Below are 8,284 nucleotides of genomic sequence, written 5' to 3'. Positions count from 1 at the left end.
GTACATTAATGGTGTAGGCGGCTGTGATTAAGAGATAGTTATATATAAAAAAAGTTAATTAATTTTTCTATGTTTCACATCCATTAAGGAGAAACCTCGGGTAGAAGCATAAGGTGAGGGTGTCGGGTGCCAGAGAGGGTTATATTAGGATGCATGGCAGGCGCCCTGGTTAGATCTAATGAAGCTTTTATTGGTACTTGTCTAGGTGGATATGTTCACGTATAAAAAGAGATCATAAATAACATTAATTGTTCAAAGGATTGTGTGTTACTTAAAAACAATAATTAGCAAAAAGAAAGCCAAGGACGAGACAATCCCATTTGTTTTAACATCACAGTGTTCTGTCTTCATGCAGGTAACAATGCAGTAAGGCACTATAAACAGCAGTCTGAAAAGGACATTCAGGTTGCAGTGCCAGCTCCCTTCAATGACCCATTATGATTTAAAGTTGAACTGCAGACAGATATAAAACACTGTATATAGTGCTGCAGTAAGTATTTCTTGAAAAGCATTGTATCTATTTTTAAATGCAACTTGTGTGAATATTTGAATGTGTCATAAAGCAGTACCAATGAAACAAATGGCAAACACACTCATCAATTCATAACTAGATTTAAAGCAAAGTGCACATGGAAGGGCTTTACACGGTACAAAGACAAAGCGGGTTATTCACTATGGAGCCGAAGGATCCAGCCGTAGCTATGGCTGTTCCTTCAGCTCGCTGTGCCAGCCTGAGCCCTTCGGTTCAGTCGAACCAAATGACCTGGAGACTCTGATCTGTCATTAAACAATAACAACTGGGCGTAGCCGGACATTATTCATTGGCCGGGACCTGCTAGAAGACCGTGGCAGGTGCCAGTCAATAGGACACAGTTGGGCAGAGCTAGCTGTGATGTCACCGCTAGCTCCACCCAATTGTTTTTATGTTGCTGGCATCTGTCAGATTTGACACTATGCGGCGGGAGCTCGTCGTGTGCAGTTGGGTCGGCGTGTGTCTTTTTTTTAAAACATTTTTTTTCTATTTTACTATTTGTTTTTACATTTTTTGAAATAATTTTTTAACATTTTTTTTTTCCATTCATTTAACTTTTTAACTATTCTGCTTGCTACCTCGGAGGTACCGAGCAGAATAGCCGAGCCGAATGCCGTTCGGAGCATGTTCGACTGACCGTAGGCAGCCAATGTACGGCTGATTTTAGCCGACATACGGCTGAAATCAGCAGTACAAGGCTAAAGTGAATAGCCGAAGAGCGTTCGGCTCACTTCACTTCGGCTCGGTTATTTACTCGGCTGCCTTCGGCAGCTAAGTGAATAACCCCAAAAAATTTCCCAGCACACTCACCAGCCAGTCTGCAAAAAGAAAATACACTGACTAACTATTAGGGTTTTAGTTGCACCACTTTAGCAAAATATGTGGATGCCACACTGCCTTGTCAAGGCTCCTCTGTGTAGTGTGGTCCTAACTCTAATATATGAGAGCCTCCATCTTGGAGCATAACTACACCCTCCTATCCTTTGCAGCCAAGGAAGGTGCTATCTTAGCCTCTATTTGGATTGCAGTTGCCATGGTGCTGAACATGTGATCAGCTATGACACCAGCCATTTGGGGGCTTGAACATTCAGTTGTGAGCTGAAATAAGCACACTGGCAACCTTGACAGATGGCATGCTTTAAAAGTCACTGTTTTGAGAGACATTGTATTGGTGAGTCTAGTTCCGCTTTAATATCAGCCTACTATAATCCCTGACACAGGAACACTCAGACTGGGAGACTCGTTAGCACTCTAAACCAGTCAGACTTAGAGGTTCTGCTACAGTACTCGTGTGCTGACAAGGAACATGTTAAGAGAACAGAGGCATGACCTCATCAGTCCACTTCAGCTCTTCCATTGTTCAATCACAGAATGAGGGTGAGGAGGTGACCAAGGTGTGTTGTAAAACTTAAAGTAACATTAAACACAAGAGTTAAATCTTAAAAATGTTAAGATGGCGGCCTAAATCTCCAAGACCCCTAATGTCACCTAGGACCCCCCTAAAGAAGCTGATGAAGCACAGATCTGCTTCATCAGCTTCTCTCCAGCGTCTCAAGCTGGAGAGTGAAACAAGAATGCGAAAGTGATGTAATATACATCACTTCCGCATTCTGACAGCGGAGAGGGGACCGGAGGGAGTTCGTGTACCGACCTCCCTCTGATCCCCTGTGACAAGGGCACTATGCTGGTCTTGGGCTCGCACCGGGCACAGCGGAGCCCGGGGCCAGCGTGACAGCGGGAGGGGGAGCCGCAGAGGGGGGCTCAAGTACCGGGACCTCATACAAGCGATCGCTTGTATGTTAACAGCCATCGCTGCCTGTTTTTAAAAAACAGGCATTTCCCGCTCGTGCGCGCCTAGCAGCACGTGCGTGAATGAGCGGATGTCTAAAGATGCCCGCTCAGATCTAGAGAGCTCCTGGCCGACCGTTTTTTTACAACAGCCGGCCAGGAAGTGGTTAAAGTGATATTAAAGTCAAAAGGTTTTTAAGCGAATTCAAATGCTGATTTAATCATTTACATTACAATGCATGCTGTTCCTTGATCTTTAATAGTTTCAGCTTCCTACAGAATCAGCTGGTCATCTGAGCACTAGTCCTGATATCCTGTATTAGTGTGGCTCCTATACCTTGTAGGGTTCTATGGAGCCACCCTTCTGTGTGCTAGTAAGCTATGCGTGCCTCCACAAAGGCACAGACACAGCAAGGCAAACTCTCCCCTCCTCCCTGCTCCCAGCTCCTCTTTCTTTCCTTCTCCCCTTCTCCAGTCTAGTAGATGAACAGCTGCTAAAGACAGTGATCATGTGATCTTGCACTGGACAAGAAGTCCAGAGAGTTGGAGCTGTTTAAAAACATGATGACTGTAAGTGTTTGGGCAAAAATTTAAGGAAATACTTTTGCTGGGTTATGTATATTTGCTTGATCTAAATGCATTAATGAAAAAGAGTTTCGGAGTTTAATACTATTTTGAGCATATCCAGCGGGACCATGAAAACCTTCATTGTTATCACAATCTCTGAAATCTTTGGGCCCTGAAGTCATTTTCCTCGATGTTCCCTGAGGCCTCTGCTGGTAAATGAAGGTTTAAAAGGCCCAAATCCTGCTAATTCCATGCAAACTAAATATGTGTTTTTGCATTACTAGAAGGCAAAGAAGCTTATAATGACTTCCATATATATTCCAAGTAAAAAAAGTGCAGTGTTACTTTTGCAAATCTTCTTGAATTGTTGATATTCTTTAAAAAGAATGCTTAATTAGTTTAATTAATTTCAACCTACTTATACTTTATGCTAACAATGTGCCAAAACACCTAGTGTAAAAAAAACAAGCTGTCTCATAATTTATTTTACACTTTCCTGTAATTACCAAGTAATTCCCCATGGGTAAAACGGTGCTGAACTGCTAGAATGTCATTTAAAAATATATTATCATGGAAGTTTAAAGTGAACCTGTGCTTTGCCTATGGAGGGCAAAGTAAAAATATACTTGAATCCCCTTCTTCTTAGTAGCACATACATTTCCTTTGCCTTCACACTGCTCTATTCATCTTGTGGGAGCAGAAAAAGTCATAGCTTATGCAGATCTGTAGATTCTCCTTATGTAACAGTACTGGTTCCTGGTGATGGCCCAGTGCTGTCACATGGAGTTAGTCACAGGCTTCTTCATAACTAGAAGTACAGGGCCTAGTTTATTAACCAAAATCAGCACAAATAGAGCCAATTGGAGAAAAAAAATTCTATACATACAGGGAAGGTAGAATGCACCCATTGTTTCCAGGCAGACATCATGGTCATCATCTTTCTGAAGATGATTTTACAGAGTTTTCACAGCTGCTATCTAAGGATTGCTAGAGATCTGTGACATAAGACAGCTAGAAACAACTAACTTTCGACAGCCTCTAGGAACAGGTTTAGAGGGAAATCAGAACTTCTGATCTGTACACTTGTTTCAGATTAGTGGCCCACATACCACCAAAGCTGGTGGATCAGCATGGCATCCAGAGAACTAGCATTTCCAAAAGCAGCTACAATACTATGCACTATTAAAGAGGCACTGCCACTTTGCCCCCTTAGGCTCTATTCACACATAGCAGTAGTGTTTTCCGTGCGTTTTGCAGCTATTACTATATCCGGAACGTGCGGATCCACCATAAAATTGTGCTTGTACTATTTTGTGGGACATGCAGTTTCGTACGGCTGAATATGTGCGATCAACCGCTCCTTTGTGAATGGAGCCTTATATTCACCTTTCCAGTGCTCCCCTGCCACTCCCTTCTATTCTGCAACCATCCACAATACCCATAATGTCTGGATATGAAGGAGCATTTGACTGTGCTTGAGCCTAGCTAACAATTGCTAGACTTGATCACTGGCACATGACGAGTGACATCACTGCTCCCCCGGGGTCGGCGAGAGCAGTCATTTTTGTGCCAGCTGCAGAGGAAGAGGAATTGCTGGTAAGCAGTTCAAGGGTGAACTCCTTTGCAGACCCAATGGCACTTTGGCCTGCATAAGCAATGTGACAATGTCTCCCTAACTGGGCATGAGACTTGTTTGCACTGGCACCCAGCTGACCTTCTCCTTGAACCTATTAGTAAAATTGGTGGTTATAATTTGTTTCTTTGTTGCCTTTATTCTATGGTAATAGCTGCATGTGACTGTTTAGAACATTTGGGACATTTTGAGGAGCACACCCAAGTGACCTTACTTATAATGTATATTCTCTCCTGTTCTCCCAGTAACAGTAAAAGTTATCATGAGAAAATATGACATACCAAGTATAGAAACGTTGCAAACTTTAGGCTTTTCAGGTTACATTTTATTCTCTGCTTGGGTTGGTCCTAATTACAGGTAAGTAGACACTCTGATTAATAGGTGTTTTATTTTAGCGAGATCATAACTCAGGAGATGCTGTCACCATTTCTGGTCATTAACCTACAAATACCATGGAACCTACATTGCAATGACCATTATTACCCAATAATTAATTTCAGTTCACTTACAGTTGTTTGTTATTTATGAGCTCAAGAAGTAGCACATTGCAAAACTATGATTCGTAAATATATTTAAATATATCACATGAGTATCGCATAAAATGCCATTTGTAAATAACTGTTATTATATGTTCTGAACAGGAGTGTGATTTCATCCTATAGCCTTATGAACAAGAAGTGATGATAAAGATTTAAAGCTGAACTCTGGGATAAGCCAATATGGTCCAAATACAAGAGTCATGCGTATTCTTACTTGGTGTGCTTTGTGTATTTCTTCCAGATCTGTGCAGTAATCCAGTGTAAAATGTTTCCTCTGAACAGGAGCTTCCTGTAATAAAGACCAGTCACTGCTGCTCTCTCTCTTTGTGCAGGGTGACTGGTCTTTTGTCCGCTCCCTCCTGTAGTTTTCTGCAGGCATGTTACTTTGTATCTCTGAACACTGATCAGAAAGTCTGGTTTTGACAGCAATGGCTAGATCTGGGTATTGTATTTACACTACAGGTTCCAGCCTTCATTGTCACAGCTGAGAATTGCCGGTAGAAGTATCAGGCAGACCGGCAGCAAGGGGAGGCATAGAGCATGCCACCTATACCCTGTGTACTTCAGCAAAGTTTTGTATATGTAGAATACTTGAGGTTGCTTAAGATAAAAGGTGTAAAAAGCTGAATAATTAAAAAAAAAAATCCCTGTAAAGGAAACCTGTTTTTTTCCCTTCCCAGCTGTTTGCCTTAGTAAGCAAAGTTACATATCTGGTGCTTCCAGATATGGGGGGGCCCTTCCTCCCATGTGACAGAATGGCCAATTAGGCAGCCAGTGTCGTCATGTGCAGGTGAGACTTTTTGTCCCAGAGGTCCACTGGTAATTCTAACATATAACAGGATAGCCCAACATGTTTTATTATTTACAGTAATAACATACTATGTAAAAATAGATATTACCCCCTCCAGCTCAAATCGTTATGCATTACATGAGCAACGCTGGGGAATTTATCAGCTGCTGGTCATCATAATCTACTAAATCCTGAATTCGACATATTATGTGGGAAATCCACAATGGGTTACAATAAGCCATCTGACTTACTGTATATCATGGTCTATTCAACATGGTTCTCTCATTCTAGGGGCATTTTAATGTGATCTGTTACATTCTTATGGCAAATGGAGTGGAATTGTTATAAATGGCTGTTTTATTAGCATGAGAAGAAAGATAACTAAAAAATATCATCACAATCAACATTCTATTCTCCCGGTAGAACTGCAGATTTGTATATGAAGAAATTCTGCTATTCAGAGAGATTCTTCAATATAAGTTTTTGTCTGTATTGATTATGTGCAGAGTATAAATCATGCACAGTAGGCAGTATAACCATTTAGCTGTTAGAAGGAAGTGTCAATGACAGATATACATTAATATTGAGGCTGACAGCAGATAAAGGACACTTGGACACCTTGACTTGGCCATTACTCCCATTAACTGTCATCTTGCCAACTCTAATTCACATCAGTTCCTTTATCACTTCTGTTTCAGCCCTCACTGACCTGCTGCGTTTACAGTCATGGTAATGTATTATAGATGGACTTTACGTGGGGCTGACACACACTTCAATCTGCAGCACCCATCGGACCAAACAAAGCGTGTTATAGCCAGGCTAAGGTGTCAACCAAAAGGAATAGGGAATTAAGACAAAGGAAGGCTGGTGAGAATTATACTGAGAAGTTAGCAGCAACCAGTGGCCCAACTAAAAATTTCCATTCACTCTTCTGCCCAAAATACCCTGTTATTAAGTGTTAGGATGTAATCTTATCTACCTGGTCATTACTACAGAGCACAGGAGGTTCCAGATCATGATGTAAGAGTTATTAACAGGGCAAGGCTGAGAACGAATCAGTCTGCAACACATGTACATTACTGCTCCATTTAAAGATGTCACAGAAAGTCGGGGATCAGCAATAGGAAATTCAGAAGTAAACTCTAAAAATGTCCTTCAGAAAAAAGGAGATATTCAAGGCAGTTTTTAGGGAATATAGCATAGTCCCCATATATACTGATTCACATAGAAATGTTCAGCCTTTTTTTTTTTTCCAAAATAATTGTATTTGTGTCGAACAAAGACAAGTTAACAGTTTTCGTCAAAAGATATTCGTATCAACACTTTTTTCAGCCTTTTTTAAAGGTGAGGTTAGCATGCAGTATATAAAACTACAACCATTAAATGTGAAAGCTGCATTATTAATTTCAGGCTTTTTCTCCTTTATTTTAGGCCTGTGATTCTCTCAGTAACACACTTCCTATCCTAGGGTAATGATACTCACTTACTGTATTATAGCAGCATTTTTACCCTAGGACAGAACGCCTCGCTCTTTCATTTCTCCATAACAAAAATGGGAGGTGTTCTAGCAGTTGCAATAGTGATAGTATGGTGCGCTCCAAAACAGCTTCCAACTTTATAAATGTGTGCTGAAATGAATAAAGATGGACAGTGCCATGATGCAAGTTCAGATAATGTGCAAATCACCGACACCTCAAAGATTTTTCCAGGGCAATTTTAATAGCCCCGAGTCATAAATGCTATTTATTGGCCACAAGACATAAATGCCATAAAATCATTTATGATTTGTGGCTAATAAATTACCTTCAAGTGCTGGTGATTTGAAGGATATTCGTAGTTCTAACACACTTCCTGATAACATAGTTTGAGATATAACTGCAGAGGCCAAAAGATCAGCATGTATTTTATGTACTTATCAAACAGACATAACAAAACGCTTTCAATGGTATATTAAATAGATCAAAAGGGAGCAAATAATAGAAGTTCAATGTTAAGGTTTACATACACTTTAAGGAAGACTAGAAATCCACTTTAACACATCAACCCTATACACAGCCATGAGGAAAAGTTGCAGATATATTCTTATACTGGGCTATGTAACGAATGCACATAAAATGTACTTGCCTGGATATAGTAATTAGGATAGGGATGAAGGTGAGATGAGGTCTTTGCTTTGGAGCCTGCTTATAGAAAACAGAGGCCATCTATATAGAGTCCACCATTATCAAATAGTGTATAATTACAATTACTGTACTACTTACAGAAGCACAACATATATCCATGATTACTGCAGAATCGGTAATAAACTGTTGACTCCACAGTCCCTTAAGAAGACACATGGCCACCACCTTGGAGACTGGATGACTATTTTCAAACTGCATAAGGAATTCTTTATAGTTAGAGCAGTAAAAATGTGGAACTCCCTGATATATATA

The sequence above is a fragment of the Nanorana parkeri genome, unplaced genomic scaffold (genome assembly GCF_000935625.1).
Source record: "Nanorana parkeri isolate BGI_ZX_2015 unplaced genomic scaffold, ASM93562v1 scaffold1858, whole genome shotgun sequence".
Classification (NCBI taxonomy): domain Eukaryota; kingdom Metazoa; phylum Chordata; class Amphibia; order Anura; family Dicroglossidae; genus Nanorana; species Nanorana parkeri.
The sequence above is the reverse complement of the archived record's forward strand: the minus strand, read 5'-3'. Positions refer to the sequence as shown.